At 35.7% G+C, this 14,317-nt stretch overlaps 1 protein-coding gene and 1 pseudogene across 8 annotated transcripts in view; one reads left to right on the top strand and one right to left on the bottom strand.

Annotated features, from left to right (window-relative positions):
* Positions 1-14,317, top strand: part of RBFOX3 (RNA binding fox-1 homolog 3) — a 942,623-nt gene that overhangs the window by 457,176 nt on the left and 471,130 nt on the right. Inside the window, exon 4 of one of the 8 annotated variants that reach the window (XM_031968494.1) lies at positions 14,205-14,284. The exons of the other annotated variants lie outside the window; for them this stretch is intronic. The gene's annotated coding sequence lies outside the window, so the exon portion shown is untranslated. The remainder of the gene's footprint in view (positions 1-14,204; positions 14,285-14,317) is intronic. 8 annotated transcript variants of the gene reach the window in all.
* Positions 11,670-13,658, bottom strand: LOC100933324 (annotated as a pseudogene).

The raw sequence follows: 14,317 nt of genomic DNA, 5'->3' as shown, positions 1-14,317 counted from the left end.
GGGGTGTTGTTTTATGATTTTTTGAGGTGAATATAAGAGGGTTACAACGACTTACTGCTTACTTTACCATCTTGGCTCCCGGAAGCATACCTTGTGGTTTCTTAAGAGATTGTCCTCCTGGCTACAAGACAGCATCACCTAATATGCTCTTCTTATTAGCTAAAGATGGCATGATGGCTTACTCTGAGGATAATGTGCTTTTGGAGCTGCTATTTAAATAGAGATGATGGATTGTTCTAAGAATCCATATTTTCAAAGCTTAACACTCTAGCAACCCATGACTTGCATTTGTGAGATGTTTTCTAACCAGTTAGAGAATATGTCCAGCTGTGGAACAAGGTGAATCTAACTGATTACAACTTTACAAACTATATAACCTTAGATTTATTAACATGTTATTCTATCTGACCATATCTTTAAGATGTTTAAATTAAGATGTTATTCATTATTATTATTTTTATTATTATTATTATTTCCCCATTCTTCAAAAGCTTACAGCTCAGTAGAACAGAATGAAAGTTTCTGTGTTCCATTTTTCAAGACCATTCAAAATTCCAAATAAGATGTAACAACAGGAAAAGATATTAAGTTTACACCTGATAGCAAATACCAAGCAAGGCATAAAAGAGGGAAATGTGAACTGAAAGCCACATCATAAGGTGAATATAACCCTATCATCCTGGAAAGGCTTTGAGTCTCTTCTTCAAGGACCAGTCTAGATAATCACAGAGAAGCACATGACTAGTAGTCTAGTCACCAATATTTTGTCCATAGCAACGTGAAAAATGGAAATATAAAAAAATGGCCCTTACTGTTTTTGCAATTATGGTAGCAAAATGGTTGGGAAGGGTTGCTAAAAACAATGTTTTTAGAAAACTAACAATCTTTAACTTAATTGTTTCTACTATAAATGTGAAATTCTTGTATGAAGACAAATGACTAAATCAATAATTATATTTCTAAAGGAATTGAAACATAACAATCTTGACATTCTTGCTATAAATGAAACTAGAAGAAAGAAGAAAGTTTCAGCTAGCAAGAAGGATGGTTTACACGTATTCTTGGAGAGAAAAAGAAAAGAGTGAGCTTGATAGAATGACTAGGACTCATGAAAAACTATTTCATGGGACATTTGTTCCTGTCACGTATTGATGTAGTAATGTGTTTACAAAATAATTATTAGAAAAAGTAGCTTATGAATCAGTATCAATTTCTGAGAATAAAGTAGCAGGAAATTTTATGAAAATTGTGAAAAGATCCTCCAAAATAGGCCAACATATACTTTGGTACTTGATGATTTCAATACAAAAGGGAGGATAAAAAGATATATATGGGAAAGTATCCCACATCTTCAAGGAAAAAAATGAATCCTAATACTTCCAGATTATAGACCAAGCTCATGTCTCCTTATCATGAAAGTTTTAATTTAAAAAATGATGGGCATTGGATAAGGCAAGCAATAATCCCTCTCAAAAATGAAATTTAACTACATTTTAACAGCCAAAAAAAGACTTCTTATGGACATAGAAATTATTTTGAGTCATCTAAGACCATTGACTTATCAGAGCTAAGATTAGAATTTTTAATAATAATAATAATAATAATGGAGGAATGATGATGTACAATTAAAACTTGACTCTGAATTATTTTAATAAGCTGTTGAAATCAAAAATAGGAATTGTACAACAGAAATGACATCAACACTGACTTTGATAATTTCATCCAACAGTTAAACTAATATAAATTAATTGCTACAACAAGGAGACCAAAAGAACCCAGAAAGTGCTTTAGTCAGCAAACATTTAAGTTACTTGCCAAATGGAGAGAGATGGCTGCCAAAGGGAATACTGGGTTAGAATATAAACTCAGATCTTTAAGATCTTATGAAGAAGGATGATGAACAATTATGAGCAGTACTTGCTCATAAAAGAGAGAGATATATTGGAGGATAAAACCAGTCAAAAGAAAATTTGGTAAGATATCCAACTATCAGGAACATTATTCCAAGGACATTAAAAGATGAAAATAGAAAGAGTTCTAGGAACAGAAAAGAAATGGAAAATACTTACAAAAATTATTAAAACAAACTATCTTCTCCAACAGGAACAGTGAAGTATATGTGTGCCACATGTGTGTTTGTTTATATGTGTTTTATAAGATCTATGTTAAAGTTTGCATAATTGTAAAGATAGTTAGGAGCCTGTTTGCAAAGTAGCTAAAGAAAGGTAAGAAACCAAAATCATAGAAAAAAATTTTCTCCTTGATTGATTTCCCTGCCCCCAAAGAGACCAAAAAGAGTTAGGAATGACTATTCTCTCTGCTATTAAAAAATCTTTATCAGGATCATCTATTGATGATAAGGATACTATTAGAAACAAGTAGGTTTTTACAAGTGATGTTGAATAGTGGAACACATTTTATCTTTTCAATGTTTGACTGAAAGATACAGATAATATAAATTCCCATTATGATTTTTATCTATAGATTACCAAAAAAAGCATTCAGCTTAGGAGAACAAAACACCATTTTATGTGTTCTTTTATATTAAGATGTCTTTCATCTATATATCTAAAACATTTAAGATTCTTTGGAAGACATAAAAATATAAATATACCTCTACAATGATGTTCTTATAATAAATATCAGGGAAAGCATAAAACAAGGAAATTATGACTACTAAAAGTGTTTATCACTGTGATGGAAAAGACCCTGCAAAGAGGACAAATCCAGAAGACATTCTCTATGGATGCTAAGGTCTTACAGCTATTTCTGTTTGCCAATTCCATTGTATTGATTATATCACCACTAAGACATTTCAAATCCTCCTGGAAATGATCTGTAGTCATTAAAAGTGGTTTGAACTGACCATCCATACAGCAAAGACTAAATGTTATAAAGAACATTTATTACCCAGATTTCAACATGCACCTGCATGGACACCTTATAGATCTTTTCCAATAATATGTTTATATCTGAGACAATACAGATGGAGAATAGGGCCCAGAATTAAAGAGGATAGCAGAATGGCTGCTTTTAGAAAGTTGCAAATCACTTTTACTGATCCAGAGCTTCCATAATAGCAAAGGTTCCTTTTCAGCACTAATATTTTAGACATATTGTTGATAACATTAACTACAGATGAGTATCATACAGAATACAGTGGGAGAGCTCCAGATGTTTGTGAAAAGGGTGGAAACAATGTAAAACTCAAGAAGAATAAGAACACATTGTGATAGAAAAAAAAGAACAGTGCAAATAATGAATGAAATATAGATGATTTCTCCACTGGTGCAATTTGAGTTTCTCCATTTCACAAATAAAGATGACAGACAACACACTTGAAACATTGCATCAACAACAACAACCAAAAAAAAAAAAAAAAAAAAAAAAAAAGAAGCACTGAAGTATGTGATGAATTTGTTTATTTTGAGATTATTCATTCTAAATATATAAAACATGCATTACATAGGCTTATTTTGTATTTGTTGAATTGCAAAAGAGGTCCAAAGCATCTTAAGTATTCAATTACACTGAACAATTTTTAGCATATTGTTGCTATTATTTAGTCATGTCTGATTCTACATTATTGGAATCTTTACAAAGTATTAAGCCATTAGAGTTGATAGAGACAATAATTATCTAATTTGGCATGGTTCAATGATTGATTTGATCTTGGAAGGAGATGTTTTGGGCTCAGAACTTGGAACAAGGTACTAAGTACAACTGATAGACAATAATGCTTGTGTTCATACCTTGAAGTTCTTAGGGCCAGAGAGCATTCTGGGAGATAACCCAGAATCCCATTCTCTCTAGAAGGAGGAGTTAACTTTTGGGAGATCAGATATGTACAGGAAGCTCTTAGAGCTGAGAAGAATTTCTCCAGAACATTGACAGGGGTCGGAGAGGAGCACTCTGGAAAGAATTTCTCCAGAACATTGACTGGGGTCGGAGAGGAGTACTCTGGGAGGAGGCCTACAAGCCCTAGTTTCGAGGCAAGAGAGATTCATTGCATCTTCCAACGTGGTGCTGGCTGGAGGCTGAAGAAAGCAGAGGCAGAAGCTAAGGACAAAGCTGCAAGAGCTCTTGGAACCAAGCAGAAAGATAGGCCTGAGCTAACTGGGCTATATTGAAGGACACAATAAAAGATCTGAACTTTTATCAGCTGGCTGCGATTTTGAAGTAATTATTTACTTGTAACTGAAACTAAGGCTGCCTCCAGAAAACCTCCCAGAGAAATCTGCTTTCTCTCAAAGAGAATCATATTATTATTTTAAAGAAGAAAAACACCAACACTACATGACCTGTCTCGAAGTCTTCTTAGCAAAGACACTTAAGTGATTTTCCATTTCCTTCTCTAGCATGTCTACATTTTATAGTAACTGAGGCAAAGAGGGGTGAATTGACTTGTCCAGGATCATACAGATTGTGTCTGAGACACAAGCTTGTCTGAGACAGGCTTTGAACTCAGATCTTTCTGACTTCAAGTCTGGTGCTTCATCCAATGCATTACCTATCTTCCCCAATTTTTTTTAACTTAAAGACCTTTTGTAAATATATTTGTCATATCAGTTGACAAGTATTTATTGTGTGGTTAATATGAACCTAACACTCTAAAATGTATTTGAGGTAGTAATGGGAAATAAGAGAAAAGTAAAAATTTGATCCTACCTTCAAGGAGCTCAAGGTCTCTACTGAGGGATAATATATACATAAAGCAATTAGAAAATAATACAGGAAAAATAAAAAGTTATAATATGCAGCATAAATATTAAGTGTTGGGGAAATTCACAGAATGTGGGGTAAGCTGAAGGAGTCAGATATATGTTACATTTTGAAAGAAAGGCTAGCATACTTCTCTCACCTTATAACATTTGTTCTGACAGACCTCCTACTTATCTCTGGAATGTACTTCTCCTTACCTTTGTTTGCCAAAATTCTTCAGGGCTCATTTGCAGTGCTGTCTCTTCTATGAAGTCTTCTATTTTCTTTCGCTCCAGATTTTGCAAAACATTTTTGATCGGATCATTCCTTTTCCTTCCATTCCCTACTTTCTTTTTTAATTATGTGAATGCCTTGCCATATTTTTACTTATCAGTATGTTCCTTTCAAATGAATGAAAGTAGGATTTTAATGAAAGAAGAAAATGATGATTATAGAGATTTTAAAAGGATCTTGTATGCCTTCTAATCCAGTTTTCTCATTATAAAATGAGGATAAGTGGTTTGCCCAGATTTACATTGCTAATAAATATAAAGGCAGGATTTGAATCCAAGACTTTATAACACTTAAGAATTTAGACAGAGGAAAGCCAAGATGGCGGAGAAGGCATACATGACTTTCTAAGCTCCTCTCATCCCCTCACAACAACTATTAAATTCAGCCTCAAAAAATAGCACTTGACTGCTAAAATTCATGAAGATCAGAAGCACACAATTTACCAGCTGAAGATAATCTGGAAGATCACCAGGAAAGGTTTGTCCTGAGGGGCCAGGAACAGACCAGCACAGGCAGGGGGGGAGACTAGCTCCTGAGCAGACCAGGGGCTGGGGTGATCTCCATGGCTAGAGAAGTTATAGAGACGACTCTGCTGTAGGCTAACTGCTCTGCCTTGAGCAGTTAGTAAACTGGCAGAGAAATTAAAGCCTAAAACAGAGGGTACTCTAAGCCAGAATCTAACAAGATCTGGCTTTAACCACCCAAACCTAGAAGTGACTCAGGCAGACCTGTAACACAGCCCTGCAGCCACATTCTAAGGTCCTGGACTTTTGCAGGGGGGGGGGGGGGGGGGGGGGGGGGGGGGGGGGGGGGGGGGGGGGGGGGGGGGGGGGGGGGGAGAGAGACACAGCTTAAGCAGCCTCTAATCTGCACAGTGTGGGGCTTGCCCTAGGGCAATAGAACTTGCCCAGAACAACTGTGCTTCCAGGGTCAGAGACACTTCTGGTCCCTGCAGGGCTATTCACTGCTCAGCTGCCAATACCCACAGCCCCAGGGAGGTCTTTGCCTTAGGGTAGTGAAACTCTCACTGCTCAGCATCTAGTCCCAGGGTAGTCTTTAACCTACACAGCAGGGTTCTTTGCAGGGCAGTTTCCCAGTTTGGCCCTGCAGGCCTGAGTTATTTCCTGGTGGGGAATTCTTTCCCAGAGCTCCCAGATCTCACGCTCTTTGTAACCTGTTGGCAGTACAGCTACAGATCCATACACCTATTACTGCTCTGCAGAGGAAGCTGGTAACCTCCTGATCCTAAAGGCAGACCCTACACGCTTTTAAAAATGAGTAAAAAAAAATCAAAAGGACGATTGATAGCTCCTATACAGAAAGAGAGCAGCTTTTCAACCCCAAGGAGACTAATAGCAGACAATCTCCAGACAATTGTTGGTTCGCAACACAAAAGGCTCTCCTAGAAGAGATTATTAAAAACCTTAAAATAGAACTAGAAGAAAAATGTGGAAAAGAAAAAGAAGCTATGCAAGAGAGCAACAATTTCCTGAAATGTAAATTGTAAAAGGTAAAAAACTCCCAAGAAGTGCAGGGAAATAGAATTTGAATTGGAAAAAGAAAATAACTCACTAAAAAAAAAATTAGTGAAATGGAAAAAAATTCCATAGAATAAAACAACTCATTTAAAAACTCAATTGGACATATACAAAAAGAAGTTAAAAAAAAAACTAATGAAAATAACTCACTAAAAATCAGAACTGCACAAATAGAAATGACATTCATTGAGACAGCAAGAATCAGTCAAGCAATACCAAAAAAAAATGAAAGATTGGGAAAAAAATGTCACATATTTACTTGGAAAAACAACAGACCTGGAAAATAGAACTAGGAGAGATAACCAGAGGATCATTGGACTACCCGAAAATTATGATGAAAAAAAGAGCCTAGATACTATTTTACAGGAAATAATCAAAGAGAACTGCCCAGAAGTAATAGAACCAGAAGGTAAAATAGGCACTGAAAAGAATTCATTGAACACCTTCTGAAAAAGACCCTAAAATAAAAACTCCTAAGAATATTATGGTCAAATTTCAGAATTTTCAGACTAAAGAAAAAATATTACAAGCAGCCAGGAAAAAACAATTCAAATACCAAGGTGCCACAATAAGGGTCACTCAAGATCTGGCTTCCTTAATATTAAAGGATCAAAGGGGCTGGAATCTGATATTGTGAAAGGCAAAAGAACTTGGAATGCAGCCAAGAATAAACTACCCAGATAAGCTGAGCATTTTTTTTCCATGGAAGAAGATGGATATTTAATGAAACAAAGGAATTCTATTTGTTTCTAAGGAAAAAAGCAGAATTTGCATTTCTTTAGTCAAAAGTGATTTAGAGCATTTTTTCATATGACTATAGATAGCTTTAACTTTTTTCATCTGAAAACTGCTTATTCATATTCTTTGACCATTTATCAATTGGGGAATGGCTTGTATTCTTAACTTTTTTTTTATTATAGCATTTTATTTACAAGATATATGCATGGGTAATTTTTCAGCATTGACAATTGCAAAACCTTCTGTTCCAACTTTTCCCCTCCTTACCCCCACCCCTTCCCACAGATAGCAGGTTGACCAATACATGTTAAATATGTTGAAGTATAAGTTAAATACAATATATGTATACATGTCCAAACAGTTATTTTGCTGTACAAAAAGAATCAGACTTTGAAATAGTGTACAATTAGCCTGTGAAGGAAATCAAAAGTACAGGTGGACAAAAATAGAGGGATTGGGAATTCTATGTGGTTCATAGTCATCTCCCAGAGTTCTTTTGCTGGGTGTAGTTGGTTCAGTTCATTACTGTTCTATTGGAACTGATTTGGTTTATCTCATTGTTGAAGAGGGTCATGTCCATCAGAATTGCTCATCATATAGTGTTGTTGTTAAAGTATATAATTATCTCCTGATCCTGCTCATTTTACTCAGCATCAGTTCATGTAAGTTTCTCCAAATGGCTTATATTCTTATAAATTTGGCTTAGTTCTCTATATATTTGAGAAATGAAGCCTTGTTAGAAATGCTAGGTATAAAAGTTGTTATTCAGCATTCTACCTTCCTTCCGATCTTGGTTATATTTGTTTTTCTTTGCAAAATCTTTTAAATTTATTGTAATCAAATTTATCCATTTTGTATTTCATAATGTTCTCTATCTCTTGTTTGGTCGCACATTCTTCCCTTTCCATAGATCTGGCAGGTAAATTATTTTTTGCTCTCCTAATTGCTTATGGTATCACTCTTTATATCTAAATCATGTACCCATTTTGACTTTATCTTAGTTTATGGTGCAAGATATTGGTATATGCTTATTTTCTGTTATATTATTTAAAGTAATTAAAATTGTCTTCTGCTATTTTAAATGATATTTCTCTATATCTTCCTGTTGAACTTGGTTGGTAATATATTGAAATGCTGATGATTTATGTGGGTTGTTTTGTATCCTGCAAATCTGCTAACATTGGTAATTGTTTGAAGTAGTTTTTTAGTTGATTCTCAAGAATTCTCTAAGTATACCTTCATATCATCTGCAAAGTGATAGTTTTGTTTCCATTTAATTTTCTTTTCTTGTCTTATTGCTAAAACTAACATTTCTGGTACAATACTGAATAATAGTAGTGATAATGTATATCCTTGTTTTACCCCTGATCTTACTGAGAAAGCTTCTAGCTTATCCCTATTACCGATAATGCTTGCTGATGAGTTAGATAGATAGATATTATTTGTCATTTTAAAGAAAATTCCATTTATTCCTAGCTTTCTAGTGTTTTAGGGATGGATAGGGAGTTAATTGATGGCTTGTTCAATTTCTTTTTCCTAAAATGGGATTTTTTAAAGATTTAATTTTCTCTACTGTTAAGCTAGGCAATTTTTATTTCTGTAAATATTCATTTATTTCACTTAGCTTGTCAGATTTATTGGCATACAATTGGGCAGAATAGCTCCTAATTATTACTTTAATTTGCTCTTCACTTTGATAGTGATAATTTGTTTGTTTTTTTCTTTTTTAGCCAAATCAATCAATGGTTTATCTATTTTATTGTTTTTTCCCATAAAACAGCTTAGTTTTTATTCATCTCTCCTTTGATTTCCAGAATTTTTAATTTGGCATTTTAATTAGGGTTTTTTCCTAGGTTTTTTAGTTGCCCAGTTCATTGATCTTCTCTTTCTCTATTTTATTCATGCAAGCATTTAGAGATATAAAATTTGTCCTAAGAATTGCTTTGGTTGCATCCCATAAATTCTGGTGTGTTGTCTCATTATTTTTATTCCCTTTGATGAAACTATAGATTGTTTCTATGATTTGTCATTTGATTCACTCATTCTTTAGGATTAGAGTATCTAGTTTCCAATTAATTATTTTGTTTTCCATTTACTTTTATTACACATTTTTTATTTTATTGCATCATGATCTAAAAAGGATGCACTTAATATTTCTGCATTTGATTATGAGGTTTATATACCCTAATACGTGGTTAACTTTTTTGTGTGTAGAGAACATGTACTTCTAAGCAAAAGTTACATTCTTTTGTATAGCCAATCATTTTTCTCCAGAGGTCTATCATATCTAACTTTTCTAAAATTCTATCCATATTCTCAACTTCTTTGTTGTTTATTCTGTGATTAGATTTATCTAGTTCTAACAAGGGGAGGTTGAGATTGCTCCACTAGTATAGTTTTGCTATGTTTTTCTTTCTATAATTCACTTAACTTCCCCTCTAAAAATATACATGAATGCATATATATTTATTATGGATACTATTTCATTGCCTGTGGTACTTTTTTACAAAATAAAGTTTCCTGCCTTACCTCTTTTAATTAGATATATATATATATATATATATATATATATATATATATTTAACTTTGTCTGAGATCAGGACTGCTGTTCTCTTCTAATTTATTGGAGAGTTCACCACATTCACAGTTATGATGAGTAATCTATTCTTCCCCCAGTTTATACTTTCTCTCTTCCCTTGACCCCGATCCTGCTCATTATTGTTTTGCTTCTGAGAACTACCTCCCTGAATCTGCCCTTCCATTTATCAATCGCCCTCCATTTTCTTTCCTCTTTTTCCTTCTACTTCTCTATAAGATAAGATAAACTTCTGTACTCAACTGTATATGTTATTACCTCTTTGAGCCAAATCTGATGAAAGTAAGATTCAAACAATGCTCACCCCCTTCTTTTTCTCCCTTCTTTCTATCTACTGAAATAGATATTTTGTACCTCTTTGTGTGGTGTAATTTATCCTATTCTGCCTCCCCCTTTCTTTTTCTCCTAGTACAATCCTTTTTTACTCCTTTTTTTATATATATCAATACATCAAAGTCAATTTATACCCACATCCTCTATGTTTGTATACTCCTTCTAACTGCCCTAATAGAGATACAGTTCTCAAGAGTTACAAGTATTATCTTCTTTTGTAGGGATGTAAATAGTTTTACTTTATTAAATGATGTTGGTGTTTCTTTTTCCAAAACACAGCCAGGTGATAAAAGTTTAGATCTTTTATTGTGTCCTTCAATATAGCCCGGTTAGCTCAGAGGCCTATCTCTCTGCTTGGTTCTAAGAGCTCCGCCCGAATGTCTCCAAATTCAAAAGTTTGTCCTTCTGACTCCAGCCAGCACCAAGGTAGAAGATGCAAAGAATCTCTCTTGCCTGGAAGATAGGGCTTGTGGGCATCCTCCCAGAGTGCTCCTCTCTGACCCCAGTCAATGTTCCCAAGAAACTCTCTCTAGTGGCTCACTGGAGCTGTATTTATGCTACTTCTCTGAGAGTGGGATTGTGGGATATCTCCCAGCATGCTCTCTGAAATCTCCCAAATGTGTGAACTCCATTAAGTACTTAGATACTTATGAGTTCTCTAAAGGTGTGAACACAAGCATCGTTTCTATCAGTTGTACTTAGTACCTTGTTTCAAGTTCTGGCCCAAAATATCTCCTTCTAAGATCAAATCAATCATATTGAACCATGCTAAATTAGATAATTATAGTCTCTATCAACTCTAATGGCTTAACACTTTGTAAAGATTCCAACAAAATGACTTTTTTTTCTTTCCTGTTTACCTTTTCATGCTTCTCATGAGTCTTAAATTTGAGGATCAGATTTTCTATTCAGCTGTTTTGTTCATCAGGAACATGTAAAAGTCCCCTATTTCATTGAATGTCCATTCCCCTTCTTGTGAAAGATTGTTCAGTTTTGCTGAGTAGTTTATTCCTTATTATAATTCAAGTTCCTTTGCCTTGAAAAATACCATGTCCAAGACTTTTGAACCTTTAAAGTTGAAGTCACTAAGTCCTGTGTAATCTTGACTGTGGCTCTACAATATTGGAATTTTTTTCCTGGCTACTTACAGTATTTTCTTCTTGACCTGGTATCTCTGGAATGTGTCTACAATATTTGTTGGAATTTTCATTTTGGAATATTTTTTCAGGATATCAGTGAAGTTTTCATTGATAATTTCTCAAAAGGTACTTTCTAGGCATGTTTTTGGTTTTGTTTTTTGTTTTTTTTTTTTTGGCTGATGGCTTTCAAGTAGTCCAATAATTCTTTTTTTTTTTTTTTTTTTTTTTTTTTTTTTTTTAAACCTGGATGCCATTTATTACTCTGAAAGAGGAACTGGAAAGGTAAGAAAATGTGGTAGGTCACTTGGGATTCTTTGAACTGAGCAGAATTCAGTACCGATAGTGGTCAGGTTTGAAGGGGCCCTCTCTGGGGAGACTCAAGTACTGGGACTGTTTTTATGTCAGCTTTGTAAGCTTTACATTCAGTTTGCCAAGAGAAACCTTAGTCACAGCCTCATCCAGCTTTTTGGAGAGGAAGTGTACTACTACAGGGTACTTATTTAGGTAGATCCCCAGCTCAATCTGGGCCAGCAGAAGCTGAAGAAATTGCTCATGACAAAGCTGGGATAGCCCATAGCACAATCCAGGTTGACAAGATGGCTCTCTATCAGCAAGATGATCTACCACCCATTCTTCAATTTGAAGTGGTCTACCTGAGGCTTCATGGTGATCTTCTCCACAGAGTTCTGATTCATCCACTTTATATCTATGTCCATATCAAAATGGCCAGTGCTACATACAATGGCATCATCCTTTATTTGCTCAAAGTGCCTGCCCAAGATGATGTCTATGCATCCTGTGCAAAAAATATTTCCCTTTTTGCAGGACTCTTTCATGGCGGTCACCTCATAGAGGTGATGCTTGCAGTGTATTGATGTACCATCTCTGTGATGATGACTGGGTCACCAGAGCTCTGAAGGGCCTGAGCACAGCCCTTCCGCACCATAGCCTGCCAATACAGCCATCTTGTCTGCAATCACCAGATCTGTGGCTCATTTGATACTGTTGATGAAGGACTCATGGCAGCCATACAGGTTATCAGATTTGTTCTTGGTAACAGAATCATTCTGTTGATGGTTGGCTGTTATGGGCCAGAACTCTTGAACTTGAAACAAGGATTCTTACAAGGTGCTAAGTCAGTGGAATTGATAAATACAATGGTTCTCTAGTTTAGCATGGTGCTTAATAGTTCTCTAAGTTCAGTATGATTGATTTAATCTTACAACAAATAATAGTTTCCTAGTATATAATGATATAATGATTGGTTTATACTCAGTGTAGAGCATATAAGCGGGGACTAAGAGCCAGATTCATTCAGAGCCAGAGAAGACAAGCAGACTGGAGGCGGGAGCTCAAGCCCTCAGACTCAGAGGGATTCATTTCCATCTTCATCAGGCTGGTAGTGGCTGGCCCAGCCTCCTGCTCCCCCCACTGAGACCAAGGCCAGTCTCAAAGGCTCTCAAGAAAGCTTCTTGGGCCCCCGGCAAGGAAACTAGATTGTGAAGAAGATAATAAAGGATTTGGACTTTGACACCTGGCTATTCTTGTGGTGATTACTGATTTGAAAAGAAGGCTGCTCCCAAGACCTCCAGAAACCAATAAGAACATTACAGCTGGCACTTTCAAAACTCTATTAGTCTTCATCTTGTACAGATTGTAGTTACTTGTGGTTATTTCCTCTGAGATGCCTCTGATGCCCTTCATGAGATCAGAATATTTGTTGTGAATGAGATTGGTGAGATTCCCCACCATCATCTAGGATCATGTTGAGGGGCTGCCCATCCTTGAAATAGAGAATCTGCTCAATGCAGCAGAGATATTTCTCATCAGTCTCTCCCTTCCCCCATATACAGGAATGCCAATTTTGGCAATAGCAGCTGCTGCATGGTCCTAGGTGGAGAAAATGTTGCAACTGGACCACTGTACCCTTAGCCCCCAGGACTAATGTCTCAATAAGAAAAAAACTGTCTCCACAGTCAAGTAGATGCAGCCAGCAATCTGTGGTTTCAATTCAGTGGTTTGGAGGCTGAGTATATCTCTTGAAGTTTCATCAGGCCAGGTATCTCATTCTCTGCTATGTCCAGGGCTTTGCATCCCCAGGCAGGCAGGCTGATGTCAGTGACTTTGTAGGACAGTTTGTCAGACATTTTGTGGTCTTCTCCACAGTTACTTATTGACTTAGCAGAGATCACCATGAGGAGACTTTGGTGATGGGTATGATGAGGTCAAAAGAAGGCCAAAGCAGTCAGCTGGCAGAAGTGCAAGAGGCTAATAATTCTTAAATTATCTCTCCTATATCTGTTTTCCAGGTCAGTTGTTTTTCCAGTGAAGTGTTTTATTTTTTTTCATCTTTTGTTTTATTTTGGATTTATTTTTGTTGTCTCAGAGCCATTAGCTTTCACTTACCCAATTCTAATTTTTAAGGAATTATTTTCTTCAGTTAGCTTATATATCTCTTTTTCCATTTAGCTAATTCTACTTTATGAGGAATTGCGTTCTTCAGTAGATTTTTTTTTTAATCCAATTGTATTTCTTAAGCAGTTGTTTTCTTCATGCAAATTTTATCCTTCCTTTTCCAGGCTGTTGACTCTTGTAGCTCTCATTTCTTTCTCCACCTTTTCTTCTACCTCTCTTATTTGATTTTAAAAATCTTTTTGAGCTCTTCCAAGAAAGCTACTGGAGTTTCATATTCATTTTCCCTTTGAGACTTTGCATGTAGACAGTTTGCCTTTATTGTCCCCTTCTGAGTTTGTGTTTTGATCTTTCCTGTTTCCCCACTAACCTTTGATGTTCAAAGCTCCTTTCTGTTTTTTACTATTTTTTTTAGCCTATTTGGTGACTTTAAAAATTGAACTCTGTTCCTAGGGCATATGAGGTACTGTTTCAAGATTCTTGCACTGGAGTCCAGGGACCCTGGTCAATGGCTTTCTGCATCAGAACCTCAGGTACTAACAATTTTGTCTACTGCACTGAAGTGG

Source organism: Sarcophilus harrisii, chromosome 4 (genome assembly GCF_902635505.1).
Source record: "Sarcophilus harrisii chromosome 4, mSarHar1.11, whole genome shotgun sequence".
NCBI classification, from domain to species: Eukaryota; Metazoa; Chordata; class Mammalia; order Dasyuromorphia; family Dasyuridae; genus Sarcophilus; species Sarcophilus harrisii.
Note: the sequence above shows the minus strand (reverse complement) of the source record. Positions and strands in the feature narration are given on the sequence as shown.